Source organism: Propithecus coquereli, unplaced genomic scaffold (assembly GCF_000956105.1).
Source record: "Propithecus coquereli isolate 6110/MARCELLA unplaced genomic scaffold, Pcoq_1.0 Scaffold85, whole genome shotgun sequence".
In the NCBI taxonomy this organism is placed as follows: Eukaryota; Metazoa; Chordata; class Mammalia; order Primates; family Indriidae; genus Propithecus; species Propithecus coquereli.
This window is the reverse complement of record NW_012154729.1, coordinates 2,532,637-2,554,408: the sequence shown is the minus strand read 5'-3', so window position 1 is coordinate 2,554,408 and position 21,772 is coordinate 2,532,637.

Below are 21,772 nucleotides of genomic sequence, written 5' to 3'. Positions count from 1 at the left end.
TGTGCTTACTGCCTGCTGTTTCCTCCTAAAGAATTTGGCCACTCCTTCATTGGAAACACACACGTCTTGAACATCAAATGTACACCAGGCACAGTGCTGGAAGAACAGGGAATGCAGAGATGAAAGAACAAATTGAGGCACCAGGGACAGTGGTGACACTTGAGACCCTGAACTGTTCCTCCCCAGAGTAGTGAAGAGGGTGCCTGAGGCCAGTCCCACCACGGGGGTTACCAAGGGCAGATCCCAGGACTATTCCAGGCAACGATAAATTAGACCTGGTCTGAAGAGGGCATACTACTCAGCTGGCTCTATAAACTCCAGATATTTCCTACTGAATTTCCTTCCAGCCCTATTTGATATTCCCCTGTGGGCTCTCTTCACCTGGGTCTGTAAGTCTAGAGAAAGCATGGTTTTGCTTCCTGCATTCCTAGACAGTACGTTCAGCAATTCACTCCTCTCTCTGTTTTTATTTGTTATGTACTCACACTCCGCGGCTATTTTATAAATCTCTAATGTTTGCAGAATTTCATTCTCTGGCTGCTTCGGCTCCTTCCCTGGTTCCCCAACTGCCTATACAGCGGCTGTTCTTTCCCCTGTATTTGAACACTGGGCTCAGGCTTTCCTTTTTAAAATTACTTCTGCTATCAGCTCGTTTAGCGGCAACTCCCATCCATAGTTTTGCTGTTTGCTTTTTTTTTAAAGTTCCTTCCTTCAACAAAGCTTTTGAAGACAAGGTTCAGGGATTATCATTTGGCACTTGCATCTCGAATGTATTTCATCTACCACGTGCTTTTTCTACTACTTCTTCGTTGTCTCAGATTTGGGAAGTGTTTTGCAACAAGCTATACAAGACGGTGGGGGACATGGTGGTGGGTGGGTGACTTGCCTTTGATTCCGATTTCTCATTTGAGTTTCCCCATTTGTCTTAAATGGGTTCGTTGAGCTTGGGAAAAACAGCAATCAAAGCAACTAAGTATCCATGAGATATAAGCAAAGCAAAACAGTTAAACTCCACAAAGATGAATTATGAAAAAAAAAGTCATGATTCTCTCACAGCAAGAAATTAAAAAGTCGAATAAAAAAGGGACAGTGAAGTGTGAGAAGCAAATGCTGACAGCTAAATTGTCCTTCAAGTAAAGGGAGATAATTCTCCTGCCTAGACGAGGGAGTATTCATGCCAGAGCTCAAATTTTAAATTCCAATAGCCCTATATGGGCCTTCAGACCATTATTCACTTTCCTGTATCCAGTTATCAGCTCTTTCTTCGTTGCAATACATGTTTGGATACATTCAGCCAGAGGCTTTCTGGATGACGAGCACTTTTCCACAAAGCAGAAAAAATAAACACGATATGGCTGCTGCCTATTTCAGGAGCCCCATATGGCTGCTTTTGGACAGGGGCTGCCCACCTCTGGAGACCAGCTTCCCCTTTGAAAGGGTGTTTGGCTCATCTTGAGACCAGCTTTATAAATCAATTACAAAATTCAAATCTCATTCTGTCACTCACTTCAGCCGAGTCAGAAAGGAAAGGGAGAAAATGTTAATGACTCTGGAAACTTCCATATGCATAAAAGCTGTAACAAGCAAATATTCGTTTTCTTTCTTGGCAGATGACTCTGGTAATTAAGGTAAACTACTAATAACCCTTTTCGGAGTGCAGGATAGATTGTTCCCAAACATATTGAGAGGAATCACATTGAACAGCTTGAAGCCCAGACAGATCCTTAGAGAGAGCCTTGCCAAGAACAGACTCTCCCACAAGGAAAAAACAAACCTGGAGAAATCAAAACCCCTGAGTCTGTACCAAGGTTTTAATCTTCCTGACATGTCCTGTGATAGAACCCTTTATGATAATTTGCTTGTGTTCCAAGTCTTCTCGAAAGTTGATACACATTTGCCCAGTGCTTTTTTAAAGCAGGTGTTTTAATGACCACATTTGCCAATTTTAAGCAATCCTTGGCATAGTTTTGCTGCCAAGGGCCAGATGATCAGTATTTTCAGCCTCTCTGGCTGTATAATCTCTTCATATAGCAGATTAGTCATATAGCAACTATCGACTCTGCCATTGTAGGGAGGAACAGCCACAGACAAAAGTAAACAAATGAGTATGACTATGTTCTAACAAAATTTTATTTATAGAAACAAGTGGTAGGCCATATTTGGCACAGGGGCTGTAATTTCCTGATCCCTGCTTTTGAAGATAAGATAATAGAGTATGACACAGAGCAAGCCAGTGGCTTCCTCTCCCCAGGGTACAAACTTCTTTGTACCTGACATGAGCTGTATCACCTGGGGAAGCTGAGTTCAGCCTATGAGGAAAACAACCCATTTTGAAAGTCTAGGTTTCCCGAGCCCTCCAACGGCTATGACACATCTCACCATTATTTAGTCTCTCACTCATTTACAATGAGTCACTGCTTGATTTGCAAGATTTCCTACTTCGGTGATAATATTGAGAGCCCACTAATATTAGTCACAGCAAGAAGCTGCCCCTAAAACGGGGAGAGGAAATTACTTCCCAGTTTTAATTTCAGACTATGAACTAAAATGACTATACATCAAATGGTTTTTAATGCTGCCTTTGGTACTAACACAAATAAGAATGATCACTTTCAAGTTATATCGTTCTCGGAGGCAGAAGATTGTCTGGAGTCTTGAATTAAAAAACGTGCCCCAGATATGCCGTGAAATGGAGAGGGCTTTGGACTCAGACAGACCTGGGTTCTGACCCCTGCTCTGCCATCCGTTGAACCTTGATGAGTCGTTCAACCTCTCCGAGTTCTTTCCCTGTTCACGCAATAATGTAATAAGCCCTGCCCTGACTCTGTCTCTGCCTCACAGGGTTGTTGGCCAGGAATTAGGGTGTTGGGGGCAGAGGGCTGTAAAATGAGATCATGGCTGAGGAATCGCTTTGTCTATTGTGTAGTGCTCCTCACACAGGAAGGGTTATAATTTTTAAGACTGGAACTGGCCACTACAGTCGAGAACATTGATTAATCACTTCCTCTCTATTTACACTGCATCCTTTGTGCCTCTGGTGTGATCCCCTGAGCAGATTTACCTGTTGAAAATTCACTTGGTCTCACAAATTAAGTTCATCAAGGAGCATCCTTATGAACAAATATTGATACCGAGACACATTGGAACTCACTCTTCCTGCCCCATTTCATGTCTTCAGCTCTTAGGGCAAAAATGACTGAATAAATCCAGAGATAGAAAGATGGACAAGCAGCTAGCCGGTGCATGCTCCATGGGGGAGTCACTCTTCCCTCATTTTGAACTCTCCTATCTTTCTCGTACATTCTACCATGGAAATCTGCAGAAAAAAATGGTGTGCCCCACCATTCTCTTAGGGGCAGACTTCTCCTTAGACCTGCCATTCTTGCCCTGAGAAGATTTTTCTCCTCAACTTAATACATCCCCGTCTTGATTTTTTCCATCTCTCCTGATTATATTGGTGCTCAAAAAAAATTAATGTATTTCCTGCCCTGGCATCATGCACTTGCAGTAGTCAGAGGCACTTACTCAGTCTGAGACAGGCCCTGGGGATGAAGTAGCATTTACCAAGAACATTCTGTAGAAGAGAGAATGCAATTTAAATGGGGTGAAGAGTGGGGTGCCGATCCTGTTTCTGGTTGATAAAAACAATATTGTCAAGGTATCCATTTCTTACCCAATTAATTTCATTTCTATTATTTATATAATTCCCAATCAAATTTCAATTTGGGGAGGAGAGGATTTGTTTTATAAACCTTGACAAGATTGTGCTAAAGTTCATGTGGATGAATAACTAGCTAAGGCAAGTTTTAACCTGAAGAGGGATGAACAGGCACATGCTTTACCTTACATCTCTAGTTTTAAAACTGTGATACTTATATATCATACAAGATAAAATTTGAAAGCCAGACCCATGGAAATAATTTTACACTGAAACAGATTCTAGTGTATTTGTGTTAAAAGATGAAAGCTATATAGTAAAGGTAAAAGGATAAAAAAATAAGGATTAAAAGCCACCTCCTACAGGAAGCCTTCCTTGGTTATCTCAGTCCTGAATTAAATGTGCCTTTGGTAATCATACATCATTCTGTGAATGCTTCTTTTTCTTTACATATTAAAATACTCCATACATACAATTGGGCACAAAGCATAAGGGTATATCTCAATGAATTCTCACAGAGCAAACACACCTGTGTAGCCAGCACCTAGGTCAAGGAACAAAACACCACCAGAATCCCTGAAGCTGCCTCATCCCACTTCCAAAGAAAATCCCCAGCACTAAGGTCTCTCTGATGGTCACTATTATCCTGACTTCCAACACAGAGATTAGTTTCACCTATTTTTGAACTGTCTACAAATGGACTCATAGAGGACATATTCTTTTGTGCCTGGCTTCTTTGGCTCAATATTAATTTTGTAAGATTCATCCTTGTGGTTAGAGCTCATTTTTTTTTTACTTATTACTGTAAAGTATTCCATTGTGTGAATATACCAGGTTATATTTTTCTCATCTATGGTAGACGGATATTTGCCTTACTTCTATTTGGGAGCTATGTGTTGCTATGAACCTTCCTGTGCATTTCTTTTGGACAAAGATGTGTGCACATTTCTGTAGATAGGTGCCTGATAGTGGAGGTACTTGGTCATAGGCTTTAGTAGACAATGCCAAACAGCTTTTCAAAATGGCTGTTCCAATTCGCATGCCCACAAGAGTTTCTTTTACTACAGACTGAGTATTTATGTCCCCTCAAAATTCACATGTTGAAATCTAATCCCCAATGTGATGGTACTTGGAGGTGGGGCATTCCTCATGAATGGGATTAATGCCCTTATAAAAGAAACCCCAGAGAGTTCCCTTTACCCCTTCTGCCATGTGAGGACATAATGAAAGATGGCTGACTATGAACCAGGAAGCAAACCCCCGCCAGACACTGAATCTGCCAGCAACTTGCTCTTGGACTTCCAGACTTCATAACTGTGAGAAATAAATGTCTGTGGTTTATAAGGCACCTCATCTACGGTACTTTGTTACAGCAGCCTGAACAAAAGGGACCTTTGCTCCACATCCTCACCAACACTTGGTACTGTTTCATTTTAGTCATTTGGGTGGGCGACGTGGGAACATAAGTAAAAGTACGCTGTCCCACTTCATCTGTTTACTTGTCTCTCTCCCTCACAAGTTTTCAGGCATTTATTCTACAAACTAAGAAACTAAAGTCCAGAGAGGTTGAACAATATGCCCAAGGTCACAAGTCTGTAAATATTCTTTATAGCATAGAAATCCCCGATGGGTGATGTTCTTAGAACCTAAAGGCAGTCTGCCATCTTTTAAAAGAGTTGGAAACTTGCTTCCAGATAATTAATGCAACTTGCTCATATAACCGAAGAGTTGCTGAGACACACATGTGTGCATACATGTGAACACAGATACACATATTCGGCATTTCTAGCTGGAAGGTTTAATTTGGAAACACAGTGCTATTAGCTAAATGATGCTGCACCCAACAGCCACACGTCTCTCCTTTATCTCCCTTTGGTTAAATGTTTGGAAATGAGTTTCACATGGGGTTGGCTCAAATGACAGCTCTTCATTTCACCTTGTTTCTGTAGATGCCATTTGTGGGAATGTTTTATGGTTCTGTTAATTACCTGTGTCAAGAGGTTATTTTACTGTTTCTAGAGAAGTAAAGTTATGAGTGTAAATATTCTGAGGCAGCAAATTTCTTCAGCAAACTAAAATTAGTTGTTCTTAATATATGAATCAATGCCTGTATTTTTTTAAATTGCATTATTTCAGTTATTACTAATATTCTGAAACATTTTTCAGGCACAGTTCCACGCATGAAAGAACTGAGGCAGATGCTGCACTTCCAAAGCAGGCTGGAAGTGCAAAATACGTGTGCTCTGGCATTTAGACAACGCCTTTAACTTCTCTGGACCTCAGTTTTCTCATCTCCAAAATGGGAGATTATAACACTAGCCATCCACTATTTTTCTTAGGAGGTTAAATAGAACATTGCATAAAAAGACCTGACAGTAAGAAATGCACAAGGATTGCCCGCTGACAGTTATGCGCTGAGGAATTCTGTCATGATGATCAATGGAGCAAAGAGCTTATAGCATATGGCTGAGAGTTTAAGTCCTGGAGCCGTACTGCCTGGGTGTATATTCTGACTTCACCAGTTACTAGCTGTGTTGCTTTGGGTAAATCACTCAAACCCTCTGCGCCTTGGCATCTGTGTCTGTAAAACGGGTAGCCGGGGTACCAGTTTCATGGTGTTGTAAAGACAGAGTAAGACAATCCAAGACACCTGCTTAGAACAGAACCCAACACATAGTTGAGTGAATAATAAATGTTAGCTGCACACAGGTGTGGATTTGCCACGGGATGATCGTTTACGTACCTTTATGACCTGATGGTATGGAAATAAGGCTGATTTCCTTTGTTGCATTTCACTTGTCCCAATCCAGGCACCACCCTTCCTGTCTAATTTTTGTTCTGCCATGTTCCCCGAAATGAAAAATAAACGCTTTAATTATGAATAAAAATGGAATGTTTCTCCCCTAGGTGTCAATAAAAATGATTTTTTTTCCTGATAGGAGAAAAAAAATACTCTTTAGCCTTCCTGGCAAATCCCAGTGTCAGAGTCTTGCTGTGCTCAGCATGAACGGCTTGGCGCTTGCTAAGAAGCGCAATGTGTATGCGCTTCAGCGGCTCTGAGCACAGCAGGGGCCTCCGCGCTCAATATTCTGACGCGGACCAGTGCCCCACCTCAGAGCCCTTACAAAACTGGCGTCAGAGAGGACAGGCCCTGGCCACCAAGACGTTGCTTGGTGTGCCAACGTGTCTCCACCCCACCACTGCCTTGCTCTAGGAGGGACGTCTCAATTCCAGCATAGACAGAAATGCTCAGATTTGGGAATCAGTCAGACCTCGGTTCAAATCCTGGCTCCACTACTTGAAGTAGCATGACTCAGGGTGGGTTATTCACCCTCTTTGAGCTTCACTTTTATCATCTAAAGTAGGGGCTAAGAATACTTACCTCAGAGGTCATTGTGAAAGAACACATGAGATAAAGTAGGTAAAGCACTTCTGCCAGTAGCTGACACGTAGGAGCTACGATTATAACTTTCCAAACCTCAGTACTAATGTATCTTTCACATGTGACTTGTCCAAGTCCAGTGAAAGATGTGGGAAGCCCCTGAAAAGAACTGGGACTGCATCTGCCTCGTGCTCTGGGGAGCCCCAAAGCAATTGCTTTTTCAGTACCAAAAGGCCTCACATTATCAGATCCTCAGTCGATTTGGGCCAGAGGCAATGGCCAGAGAAGGCCAAGTCTTCCTTAGAATAGCTCAGTTATCTTTCATCTTTGCTTACAAACTGGCCAGAACTTCCTTCTCATGGAAGTTCACTCAAAATGTCAAGAAGCAGCCAACACACATCATTATTCTGACCTTTTTCAACCACGTCCCCTAGAGGTACAGCCACAGGATACACACAGTCTCACTTCCAAGGTTGTTGCAGGCACATACATAGTTTACAAATGTTTCACCACGTCATAAGATGAGTCACCAGCTTCCCAGCCTGCAATCTCTTTACCCCTATTGTCCAACGCTCGGCACCGGCCCAGGAAGCAAGATCACATATCTTGGGGGGTTGGAGGGGTTACAGCAGTGTTTCATTTGTAGTTCCAATTCCATATTAGAAAGGTTTCAGGTTTTAGCTGTTCTCATACAGCAGGAACTGAAACAGTGAAGGCTCTGGAGTCGGACAATCTTGGTGCAATGCGGACTCTGCCATTTACTGCTGCATGAGCGACCTGAGACACATCACTTAAGCACTCTGAGCCTCAATTTATGTGGGTAATAGAGATGGTAATCACAGTACCCTCCGTATGGGGTTTTTGTGAGTATTAAATGAGTTGATATACGTAAAGCGCTTGATGCCAGGAATGAGATAAGCTCTTAATAACAGATCTCATTATTACCAAACACCTATTATGTGCTGGAGATTGTGTTACTTGTTAGATCATGAATAATAGACTGCACATTGTCCCTGGCCTCATGAATTTATAGTATAGAAGCACAAGCATTAAACATAATTACACAGATAATTGTTTATACAGCAAGAATAATTAATGCTGTGAAGGAGATGTTACAGATTGTTTACATCCTTGGTAAACTAGAGCCTCTGAATTAAAAGGAGTATTGCTGAGGTGCTCTCTAATGACAAAGAACCAACATTCGTAACATTCTTCATGGAAAGTAAATCTAGAAAAAGTCAACTCTGCTTACTCATTCCATTTTGCTATTTAGCGCTATAAAGTAGTTTGCATTGCATTTTCTCATCTGGATAGAGACAGGATGGTATTGTGACCAAGAACAGCTTCAGCAATCAGAATGCCTGAGTTCAAACTCAAGCTCTACTACTGATCAGCTGTCAGTTTCTATACCTCCCCTATGCTTCAGTAAAATGGGAATAATAGCTTTACCATGTTGCTGGGAAGGGTTAAATTAGCTGATACTCATAAATTACTTAGAATAGTGCTGAACACATAGCAAACATCAACTGACAAAATGACGTTCTCTTTGAAAGGTCAGCACATAAAGGGTGTAGGCTAAATGTGTCGTGAAGAGAGAGGGTGTCATGACATATAACTGAGTAAAGTAGCAAAAGAAAGATAAGAGAAGCCGAAGGGTTTATGTTAAAAGGATAAATGAGTAACAAAGCAGCTGGCTTAGAATGAGAGGAGTTGAGAATATTTCCCTGAATAATTTAATCTCTTTAAAGATTTGGTTAGAGCACCATAGTTTACATCAGGTTAAGATAAAAGATCACATCAGCAATTGCACAAGCTTATATGCAGTACCTTATATACAGAGCAACATTAATAAGTCAATTTAGAGAGTCTGATCAAACTGTTACTGTAAGATAAAAGAGGCAGACATTTAGGGGGCAAAATTTTCAATGCAGTATGTACACAAAAACACTGCATTTTTCTATCACCAGTACTTATCTAGGAATTATAATTTTTATTATTTTCAATTTTAATGAAATATCCATAACATCAAATTTACCATCTTAACCACTTTTAAGTGTCCAGTCTTGTGGCATCGAGTACATTCACAGTGTGGTACCATCATCACCCTCATCCATTTTCAGAGCTCTTTTCATCTTGCAAAACTGAAACTCTGTACCCGTTAAACGATAACTCCCCAATTCCCCTATCACGATTGTCATTTTTAAATCAAATCAGTATCTGAATAAGGATCATTTTCTTTCACCTACTTAGTTTTTTATTTTGTAAAACAAAATTTGCTACAGTTTAAAAGCTTTTCAAGACTTCAAATATAATGCAGTTCATCCTGATTGAGTCATCCTTATTCACTTCGAAGTATTTGGAGCCTGCCCCCAATCTAATGCTATGCCATCATTTTTACAACTCCAACCATAATTTGTATTTTGGAAAGTTGAAGGACAGAAGAGAGTTATTTGTAAATCCAAGCCAGATGATGAGGACAGAAGTTTCTAGAAGCCATCACAGGAACAGCTTATCACCTGATGCCAGTCCTATTTCCATCGAAACGGGATAAGGGAGGGGAAGTTTCCTGCATACACAAAGCCCATTGACTATCTTGTGGGTCTGGGAGAATGTGCTGGTCACCCCAACCCACACCCCATAATTATGCCTTCAAACACGTTTGCCACAAGAGACAGAATATTCTAGCTGCTGTCAGAGCCCTCAGAGAGACTTCATAACATCCAGTTCAACAGATAACAAGTCACAAAGAGACATTATTCTTTGCAAATGACAATAAATTTTTCATCTCAGGCTTTCAATGTGCAAGGACATGTATTTGGAAGGAAATGCTTTTATTACTGCTAATCAAAGAAGAGGCTTTTTTTTAAAAAAAGCAAAATTTATCAGGAGTTTCTTCAGGACAAACGGTGTAACCCAGGGCTTTGTTCCTGGAGAATTCGTGTCTTTGAGGACAATGGAAACTGTGGCAGGATTGTGTGATTGTCCCCTACCCCGTAGGCACAAGGCAGCCCCTTACAAACGGGCTCCAACCCCGCTGTGGAGGTAGTGATGAAAATAGTCAATCACCTCACATTTACCTGGCGCCGTGCAGTTTCCCCTGGGTATCATTTCTCTGCTCTGGGCTCTGTAGGCACTGCCATTCTGCTTGCTAACGACATTAACAGGAGTATGGCGTCTCATCTAGGCGCAGTGACCATTTTTAGCAAAAGCACTTGATGTGGAAAGCTCCAAATTCACTAAATGATACACATTCAAAGAGTTCCTTTAGAATAACCTGCTATTCATACCAATTTTGACTTGAAAAAGAACTGAAATAGAAATATTCTGTGTGTGTGTGTGTGTGTGTGTGTGTGTGTGTGTTGTGCGTGTGTTTCATCCTAGTGCACCCTGTTTATTGATTATGCATCGAGCACTTGGACTCCTTTACCTTTTCTTATAGAAATTGGGTCAGGGCTCAGTGTAGCCTGACCAGCTCGCCTCTCAGGTGAAACCTACCTCCTCAAGCTCTGGTCACAGTAATTTTTTTCCATCTGCTGGTCCCAAAGATTTGGTCAAAATAAAAACATCAGAAGCATCTCAGTTCAGGCAACACTCACTTGTGAAATGTTCGCTTTAATGACACAGTAATGCCGTGCCCCTTAGTGTGCTATTTTATTGTGAGACTTAATCAAAGGCAAAAAGAAATAAAGATGTCTGGTCTGGGTGCAGGTGTTTCTTTGTCAGAGTGTGTTCCCAGGGGAGGGAGGAGTGCGGTTTTATGCACGAAGGCTGAGCTTCCCGGGTTCTTGGTGGTTGTTTTTCTGCAGTCCAGAGGTTCGCTCTGTTTTTTGAGTGTGTGCTATAGTCCTACACATATAGACCCCAGGATCAAGAGACAAAAGGAGAGAGATTGAGAGTGAGAGGAAGAAAAAGGGAACGTGTCAGGGAGATTTATACAGTTCTGCACTGGCCCTGGGGTTACATGTGTATGTTTGTGGGTTTGTGTGTGTGCACGTGTGTGTAGGATGAAGTGGGGAGTGTTTGTGTGAATGGTCTGTATGTGTGTGGTATATGTGTAGTATGTGTGTGTGCATGGTGTCTAGGTGTGCATGTGGTATGTGTGTGTAACGTGGGGTTGCATGTATGATAGGTATGTGCGTTACCTGTCTGTGGTGAGTATATATGATGTGTTCATACATGTGGTGTTGGGGGTGTGTGCATGATTTGCAGGTGTGACATGTGTGTGCATGTGATAGGTGTGTGTATCGATATATTTGTATGATATATAGAGTTCCTTATAGACCCTGGAATTCAGGTGTGTTCATTGTAAGGAAGTATCTTATATATTTGGGTACATGTGCCCATGTGAGCTGCCTATGGCCCTATACATTGTACTAGGACAACCACAGCTATCTAAGAGAAAAGACAAAACACTTAACCTATGTGCCAAGTTCATGGTGGTCATTCGGTTTGGTAAATGTTTTTGAAAAAGAAAGTGGGGAGGAAGAAAAGATTCCAAAGAATCTCAAAATTGGGATTTTTTACCTTGACAAGAATGTTAGAACTTAAGGGATGATGTTAATTAATCACCCCTCTTCCCTGCCGGCTTCTGGACCCATTGAGGAGATAGACCAGATCTACAGAGCTGAAACCTTCAGTCTGATTTCCAAAAAGGCTGTCTCAGAGAACTGGCCTTCACCTGTGACCAGAACTGACTTGTCAACTCAGAAGGGCAGAGCAGCCCTGCCGAGTCTATGGAGGGGCAGGGAGGGGACACATGCTGAGGACAGCTTGCTGGGAAAGAGAGACCCAAAGGGGCTAGACTTTCACCCTCTGTGATTTTTTTCCCAGCCAGATCTCCCCAAATCTTCCATTCTCCCTTGAGGTAGAAGTTCCTACTTCATACGTCAAGGTAGGTAAAAAAGAAAGAAAGAAAATGATTTTCTTTACAACTCCAAAGATTTTGTTCTCTTAACCCACCAGGCTTAAGCATCCAGGCTATGGTCAGCCAAGAGTGTGTGTATAGAGTATAGAAGCCTGCACCATGGGGGGACAGATCAGCTGTTAACCAGGACAACCTGGTGAGGCCACTTCTTCAATACCAGTCACCAATCCTTTGTGTTTCCTCCTGAGATTGCTGGTGAGCAATTTAGCTTTTGCCCTCAAAATGGGCAAAACCCGTTCGTTAAATAATTCCTGTGGGGGAGTCTAGTCCACAAATTTCATTCCCAATTCAATTCTCATCTTTAATCATGCAATAAGAAGGGAAGTACGCTTCCTTCTCCTTGCATTTCTGCATATAATTGCACCTTTCTCATAGAGTAAAACTTCTGACCTCTTCCACCCCTTGCTTACTGCTCCACAAACGGAGAGGAATCATCCATCTCATCGGATGGGTAGGGGAGTCCACATTTATTCCCCAGGTGGATTACACCACGAGTCTCCTTTATGTGTAGCCTCTCTGTCCACACTGTCAGGGACCCCACGGCTGGCCAGAGCAGTCACAGACCCAGACTCTCCCCGGGGCTGATTGTCCCAACATCTAAACTTGGGGGGAAATGATAGAAAATCTGTTTTGGCAATGATCCAAAGCTATGTCCTCCAGTCCTCTGCTACCAGCAAAAAAATCCAATATTTTGCCTTCATTTAAGTTTCTACACTTTTTTCTCAATTGATCTTTAGCTCAGAGGAGAATCCGAGGTGTGATATTAATGATCCCCTTCAACCTTAATGAAAGATGCCAATTGCATAGACTTTAGGGAAACAGCAAGTCTGCATTTCTGGTGCAGTTGGTCTGACGTACAGATGTCATTGTTCCCAGTGCTTCTCAGGCTCATGAAGCCCTGCTGATTCTTCATAACACCTCCCTGTTGTGCTCATTCCTCTTTATTTCCATCACCATTTCCAGGTTTTCATGGCCTTTCACCAGACTTCTGCCACCACCTCCACCTGGGCTCCCAGACTCTACTCTTGAGCCCTCCTCCAAACTAGCCTACACTTAACTGCCATATTAAGTCTCCCTAAAATTTTTCTCTTCCAATGGAAATCCCCAGATCACATATGTACAGAGACACCCACTGTCACCCTAGAAAACTAAGCCCAAGCTACTTATCCTACTCATCACAGCCCTCTACCATCTGGTCTCTTTCCAAATGTGTCTCTATTTCCCCAAATCCTCTTCTCCCAATAAACCCAGACATACTCATGTGAATTCCCATCTCTTTACTTTTACACTAATGTCACACCTTACCTAAGTTACACGTATGAGAATTCAGCCTTATGCAATCTTCCCACAGCCCCAGTCATTCCTCCCTTCCAGTGTTTGGCACATGAGACAGACATAGATTCTGTGTCCTTGTGAGTGACGCTTACGCCACCGCTGACTGCTCCTTCTCAAACTGAACACCAGGGCCTCAGCCTCACTCCTCGACATCTGACATGCCTTGATATCAGTGTAGCCAGGGGTATCAGAAAGGTAGATGAGATCATTCCTCCATCCTCAAGATCACCTGGGCTTGTCTTCGGCAAACAGAGAGTTTAGTGATGCCAAAGAGCAGACCACGGAGGTGAAGCTCCTTGTGTATCTCGTAGTACAAACATCTTCCCTTGCCAATTTGACTCTAGTGATTAAAGCGATGCTATTTTTGTTCAACACCATCCCAAACACAAGCCAACTATAGAAATGTGAAGGCTGGAAGAGGCTCTGCAGTCCAAAGAAGCAGCAATCTGTGCTAACTCTGCAGGGAAAAGTGACTGTGCTGAACTCGAAGATAGACCCTGCATGTGCATCACAGAGTCTATACAAGAGCTTATACTTTGTCATTTATTTCAGAGAATTTTAAGAGTAAACTCTGACTTTCCACAAAGTGATGCTTATATGCTCCCCTTTTGAATGCAATCCTTGCATTAGATACAACATGATAGTGCCTATTCCAAATGCCCAGCCCAGTCTCCCTTTGTTTCAATGCCCAGCTGCCATCCCACCTACTTCTAACTGCTGCCCCTGACTGCTGAGCCCTCAGTGACCTCTCCCTCCTCCGGACTCACTTGATGCCCATATCATTTCCCTAGCATTTAACTCATGCAACCTTGTAGCGTTACTTTGTATCTTATTTGAGGTGGGGTGGGGTAGGGAGATAATCTCTCTGATGGGATTATAAACCCCTGAAAGACAGAGACCTTAACCCTTAGTTAGCCCTTCCAGCATCCAGCCAGAGTAAGTTCCGCGTAAACATGTGTGATGATAATGAATGAATAAAAAATCCAGTTCTTTGGAAATCCCCCGAAGTCAAGGTGCCAAGGAAAATGTTTGCACATTCTGTCCACCTAGACCATGCCTGCTCGTCCTTAATGATACAGATCAAATCCAGCTCTTTTTGGTGTCACTGAAATAAGCACAGGCTTTGGAGTCAGCCAGACAGGGATTCAAATCTTCCACACCACAACTGGCAAAGTGACTTTGGCAAGTTGTCATTGAGACTTGGTTCTGTTATACAGAAACAGCAAACCCACCTTAGAGGGCCAGAATAAAATAAAATAATTTATAGACGATGTCTAGAATGAGGTAGGCATGGAATAAATGGCAAGTATTAATATTTCCATCAATGTCCTTTCTTCTGCACTCCCTCTGCACTTTGCCTGTGTGGCTGTCTTGGTCCTTACTCACTGCATTGTAAATATTTGGATTTGTGTCTGTCTCTTCTACTCCACTGGGAGCTTCCAAAGGGCAGGGATTACCCTACATTTATGAGCACTTATTTCACGCCAGGCTCTGTGTTAGGTTCTCTACATATACTATCTCATTTAATCCTCGTAACAAACAATTATCCCCACTTTAAAGATGAGAAAACCTTGGAGTGTTTAAGAAACATGCCCCTGTTCACACTGATGCAAGCAACAAATCTGGTCTCTCTGTTCATGTCACCCCAAATCTGAGTCAATATCCTCAATTGTCTTACAATACTGGGAGCAAGGATGTCTTTGCCATCCTTGTGTTAGCCCTTCAATACCTATAAGCACATGAATGGCAAGAATACACATGTACAAAGTGATTATTCAGTAAGTAAAGGGATTCTGATTTCATATAAATAAATATCTGAGTCCCTCTTTGAGATGATCCTACACATCCGGAACAGTGCCTGAGATATGACTGACATGGCATGAGTAACTTTTTCCAAAAAGGGCTCTAAATTTACCAGCTTCCTGTTTCATAAAATGTACACATTTAGCTCATGAGGAAAAATCACGGTTTAGATCCCAAAGAGATTCCCCCACAGGTCCTGAAGGAGGATGTTCATCGCAGCATCATTTGTGGTGGCAGGAAATTGGAGTATCATCCCTGGGAGAGTGGAGCGGCAAAATGTGATAGATGTTTACCCTGGGGTGCAGCAGCCAAAAGACTGGATCATAAGCAGACATAGCAACATGGGCATGTCTTAAAGGCAAACTGCTCAGTGAAAAAAGTTAGAAACAAAGCAAGATTTACAACAATGCTATGTATACAATACCATGTATGGAAATTAAAAATGCATACACACAAAGAACAGTGGACATTTCAGTGGTGCAATCAGTGATTAAGGGCATGGACTCCAGGGCTCAGCTGCCTATGTTCAAATCCCAATTTCATTGCTTAGTAGTTCTATGACCTTAGGCAAGTTATTTCACCTTTCTATGCCTCAGTTTTTTCATCTATGAAATGGGGATAATAAAGATAATTAACTCATAAGATTGTCATGAGAATTAAATGAATGATTACATATAAAGGACTTCAAACAGAGCCTGGCAATAGTAAATTCTATACGTCTTTATTATTATTACTGCATTTTGTAAAAACATATACCTATACCAAGAAAAGGTATATATTAAACATATTACACCATTTATAGGGAATGGGAATGGATAAAAAAGAATAAATAAGCAGACAAAAAAGACGAGGCATGCACAGAACAGTGATGCTAATTTGCCATGGACCCAGAAGTATGATTAATCCAATCCTCTTCCTTTAACATTTTCTCTTAAATCACTAGAATTTACTGGTCAAGCTATTACTAACCACTTGCCTTACTGAGTTGGAGAGTGATTTGCAGGTAGCATTTGTGATAAGTCAACTGTTCAAAGTTAAAAGAAAACATGCACTGTAAACTTAAAATCAACTTACGCTTAAGATGCGACCACATCTGAGCCGACTCTGCCCCAACACCCACTCTCAGCCAACCCAACCATCAGGTAGAAAGTTAACCGGCATTTATCAAGTGCCTACTACAAGCAAGACACCAAATTGGCTACAATTAAGAAGAAGAAAATCATTAATGAACATTTTTAAAATAGAAAATACTAAATTGAAGGGCAAGTTAAGTGGTACCTCCTGTATCTGTTGAAATCCACTCAAAATTACTTCCAGCTAGAGCACCAGGGAAGCCTTGGGAGAGGAAGTGGGAAGCAGAACTGGTCCCATCAGTTGCTTAAACAACTTCTGATAGATATACTTATTAATGGACACAGGAAGGGAAGACCATGTAACAAAATAATTCCAACTGACCTTAGCTTCCAGGTTAACAATCACCTCCTGATATCTGGTACTGCAGTGAAGTCAGGCTCATTCCCTAGACAGCGAGCCTGCCCCTGCACTGTGGAGGGCAGGTAAACATGAAGGACGTTATTATTACAGAGATTGGGGGGAAAACAGATTTTCACCAATTGCTTTTGAATGTTATCAAATTATTAATAATTACTAACCTATCAGCAATAAGATGCAAATACAAAGCGATATGATTATGCCATGGGTACAGTCCTGATTTTTAAAATGTGTGTGTTGTACAAACATTAAATATAGAATATCATTTTTTGTACCACCACGAGTCATCTCAAATCCAAATCCCAAAAGAAGTCCCATTATTCTATCATTACTCTTGTCAAGATTCTTAGCAATTTCAGATTGCCATGGCCACATTGATACAGAAGTTTAGAATACAGAAACCTGTTCATGCTGATACTGTGTCTTTTTCATTGGTGAATAATGTGAAATCAAAGCTTTGGCTTTGCCAGCCTTTGTATAGGAACCCAATAGGCTTGGTTGTTTTCCTTCCTTATTTTGATGGGTGGCATTTCTAAAAATAAGTTCTTGTAAGGGAATCACATTCCTTTTGGGCCTTGACTTTGTCTCTTAAAATGTTCAGGTCCTTTTAAAACCATGTCTTTCAATGACTGTATCAATGATGAAATGATGATCAGGATTGGGTTTTACTGTAAATGACTAAAGCGCAAACAACAGTGGACTGGAAAGATAGAAGTGTATTCTCCGTCTAATAAGCTTCGACAGTCCAGTGCTGATGTGATAGCTCCATAGTCATCAGGGACCCAGGCTCCTTTATCCTCTAATGAGGCCTGCACCGTGGGGTCCAGATGACTGCTCCATGCAGTTCCAGGCATCACAGCAACAGTCCAGGCAGCAGAGGAGGAAAGGGAAGGAAGAGAGCATGTAATCTTTCTTTAAGGAAACACCTGGTAGGTTGCACACTCTACTTCCTTATTACAGTTCCTTGCCCATGGACACAGCTAGCTTCAAAGGAGTCTGGGAAGTGTAGTTGTTAGTTATTCTTCATCTAAAATGAAGGATGCTATTACAATAGAAGAAAAGGAATATGGATTTTGGAGGATAATCAGCAGACTCAGCCCCGCTTTTCCTGAGTAAAACAATGTTAATTTTTTGATACGTTCATTTTCCATCTTGGGATAACTATTCTAGTGTGTGGTACAATTCCCAAATGTTATTATTTCTATCGCTGGAAGAATGAAAAAGGAAAATAATATTAGACTATTTCCAGTATTCAGGAAATATTAGGCATTGTGTTGGTACATTTACATTTGCTGTCTCAGTTAATTCTCACAAGGCAATAGCCTTATTTGGGGAAATTGAGATTCACAGCACTGATATGTAAATGGGAGCGTTTACGCTTAAAGCCCCTCCCAGTTTTCTCCCTTATGAAATGTATTTAGCTAAATTCTTCTCCTCCACAGAACCCATCGACTTCTCTTATTCAGCTCTCCTCACAACTAAAACCTTTCTTTGAAGCACCCGTAAATAAATCAGGATTCTATTAATACCATGTGTCTGTGGAGGGGTGATTGCCAACGTCCTCAATGTGGAACAGAAATTCTTAAATGTCTCAGTCCTTATTTTAAGGGATGAATTCGTGTTGTTCGTGCCCCATAATTAACTAGATGTGTTATTTTACCGTGTGCTATTCAGAGGTACTACATGACGTTAGCGCTCGCTCTCGTGCCATGCAACATTGGGATGGATTCACGTGGCTTGCACCCCAGAATAACACCCAACGTTCATGATATGCTTTAGCAAGCCTTCCTTCCTGTCAGCTCGGAAGTATGTATTATCTATATCACTGGAATTTCAAGGTGATTGTAGTTATAATTACAGCAAAAGATATTAAGTGTTTAATATGTCCCACTGATGTGAGAATGATCTAGAGGTAGACTGGATTGCTATAATTAGTATCGTCCCCATTTTACAGATGAAAATACAAGACCTTCGAAAAGCTAACGTGTCCTAGTTCTCATAATTAATGTATAAATAGAGCTGGGACTTGAACTTTCTTCTCTTTGGCCAAAGAGCTCATACTGTTGACCTGCCTACCATGAATCAGAGTCAGTCCCTGTCCTCAAGGGTTAATAGTTCAGTGGGGAAATGTGCCTTCAATTGCACTGCACGACACAGTGACAACCATCAGGACTGGGTACGACCAATTGTTGTTGGTGCTGACAAGAGGAGTGGCTAATTCCACACTCAGAATGTTAAGACCTTGTGTTGTTGCTTATCTTGTAGGTGTACATCCTGTCTCTCTACCCAGGGACCAGAATCGCATATTCATTGTTTCCTTAGAACCTGACACGATTCCTGAAACAGTGCAAGTGTCCGTGAAGTGGTCCACGCTGTAGAACCAGCTCTGCACAACCCACAGTGAAGAGCGAGTGCCCTGACAAACAAGGCAATTTAGACCTACATCCTCACCTTCTAGCTGAGATGCTACCTGCACAGATTGACACTCATTTCATTTTTCACCTCATGATATTTGAAGACTCATGAACTAGTTGGACATGAAAATCCCAGAGTGAGCAGCAGCTGGACTGTTTTGATCCATGGGCAGCTTCTGGCAGGATGAGAGGAACAGACTTCGGTTGTGGGACAGAGGAAGCAGCTGCAAGACAGAGGTCTTTGACAAGTGGGGGAGATGGGCAGTACTTAGAACTAAAGTTGCTTTCTTTCCCCAAAATGCCTGCCAAATGTCTAAAAATCCTCTCTCTGGCAGTAGAGATGAGGACATTATCCAATGACCAAAGTGGACATTGGATAAAAGTGGACATTTGAGAGAAACCAGTGGACAGGTCACGGTAATAGCAAATTGGAACAGAAATAGCAAAAGCAGCAGAAGTGCAATTGATCAACTGATGAAGTCACAGTGCTTTAAGTCTATACTATGAGCAATATTAGACAGAAAGACGAGAATGCTCTGCAGTTGGAATGTCAACACGAACACACACACACACACACACACATACACACACAAAAGACTAGTCCAACATAAAGCCATGTAAATCAGCATAGAAAGCAGATTGGTGTGGGACATGAAACAGAATCGGCATACCCCAGAGAAATTACATGATAACCAGTGTGGAAATAAATGAAGAACAACCAAATGAGAACAAGCAAAGGCTCCTTACTCATTCACAGCTTGTTACAGCAAGGGAGTCAGCCACTATGACTTGCATTTGGCAAAGACTCAAAGGCAGGCAGAGGAGTGAAAAAGCTTTATAGTGGAAAAAAAGAATGGCTTCAGGTATGCCCTGCCTGGAGGCGTGTTGGCCTGGGGAAGCTGGAAACAGGCTAACTAGAAGCAGGGCATCCTGTGCGATGGGTACATATTTGGCTTTCTCTGGTCAGTCCTAAGTTGCAAATGGGGACAAAAATTAGGAAAGCTGTCAGTTATTAATCAAGTCTTGGCAGTCTGGGGACAATTGTTATAGGGGCTATTGTTTGGCTTCCTGGACTGGTTTCCAGAGATAGTGGTCTGATTTCTTGCAAGTCTGACTGACAGGCAGCAAGCTGACTTCCCAGGCTGGTTATTATAAATAATGGATTCATCTCCTAGGTTGGTCATTGCAGATTGTGGGTCAGAGTTCTATTTTTGTATATGGTCTGGCCTTTGTTTGTTTGTTTGTTTCTCAGGGAAACACAATTTAGGAAAATCTAGTACAGGACTAAAGTCAACATACTGTGAGCAGGCCCAGCTCCACCTGCCACTTTCTAGTTGGGTGACTTGCACCCAAGTTGCTTGACTTCTTTTGCCCTCAATTTCCTCATCTGCAAAATGGAGATACTACATAAGAGTTTGATGAGGATTAAATGAAACAGTGTACATAAACAGCTTAGCATAGTGCCTGGAGCATGGAGAGTAGCCAGTTGATGGTATCTGCTATTAATATTATCTTACTAGTATCTTTTTTACCTGACTTAATCCAAGAACTTAATCAGATAAAGGGATAAAATTCCAAAGGATGCCATTCAGGAAAAATCCTATGGAAAGGTTTAACAGGCTATGAAGAATATATTGGGTGCTTTGTGTGACAATAAAAAGATTAACTGGGAACAGAGTGTGCATCATCCACCCCAGGAGAAAGGTACCACCAGAGAGTAGTCTTTAATATCTTTAAGATCTTACATTTGGTTGATAACTAATCTTCCCAAGAATAAATTTACTCCAGAGAGAGTCACATGGCAGCAATATGTAAAAAAAAAAAAAAAAAAAAGTATGGGGAAAGTTAAAAACAGTCTGCAAACAACTGAGAAGAGACAACAAAAGAATTCAAGATAATAAAAATCTCATGTCATCCTCAGAGATAGGGACTATAATTATGCCTATTTAATAGACAAGAAAAGTGAATTAGAGAGGGTCACTAACCTGATAGTCATACTCAAGATTCAAGGAGAAATCTTAGCAACCAAGTAGAAATTTGCAGCAGAAAGGGCCCAGATAGTTCTTCTAAGAACACACCACAGAGAGAAGATGCTTACGTACAAATAAACCGAGAGAGTGGGACAAAAAGTTTATAACCACCAAGTTACCCATGGTAATTTCTCCATGTTATTAAATGCTAGTGTCTTCCATTTTAGCACTTAGGGAACTGTTGCATTTCATTATATTTCCTGCCTGCATTTTGCATTAAGTTTCTCTGAAGTGTTATTCCCTTTCCTATGGGAGAAGATGCCTGAAAGCAGCACATTATTCTGTTTTCAACAGGACCAAACCTGCAGCCTTGGTCCCCAAGGTCCCAAGGATGTTGCCTAAGCAGCCAACATTAGGGCAGGCTTTGGTTCAAAGAGCCTGAGTTTGTAAGAAAAGAAGAGGAACGTCCACTAAAAATGTGTGGTTGATTTAACAAAGCAGTTTGTATCTTCTGCAATGTACAAGTTGCTAATAAATTGCATTTCTTCTCTTTTTATAGAGTACATTTCTAATGTGTTTTATGATAGGTGCTATAGTTTCAGGGTTTGAATATGGGTTTCATTAATCCCCATAATTTGCACGTCTCCCAGAAGGGACTGAGTATTCTAGACCTGGTGCATAGTGCCCTCTCCTGGATGAAGTGAAGTCTCCTCTCCTAACATGCAAAGCTTAAAGATAATGGGTGCTGAAAGACAAGGGACGGCTCTACCGGCCCTGTATGGTGGGGACTGCTGA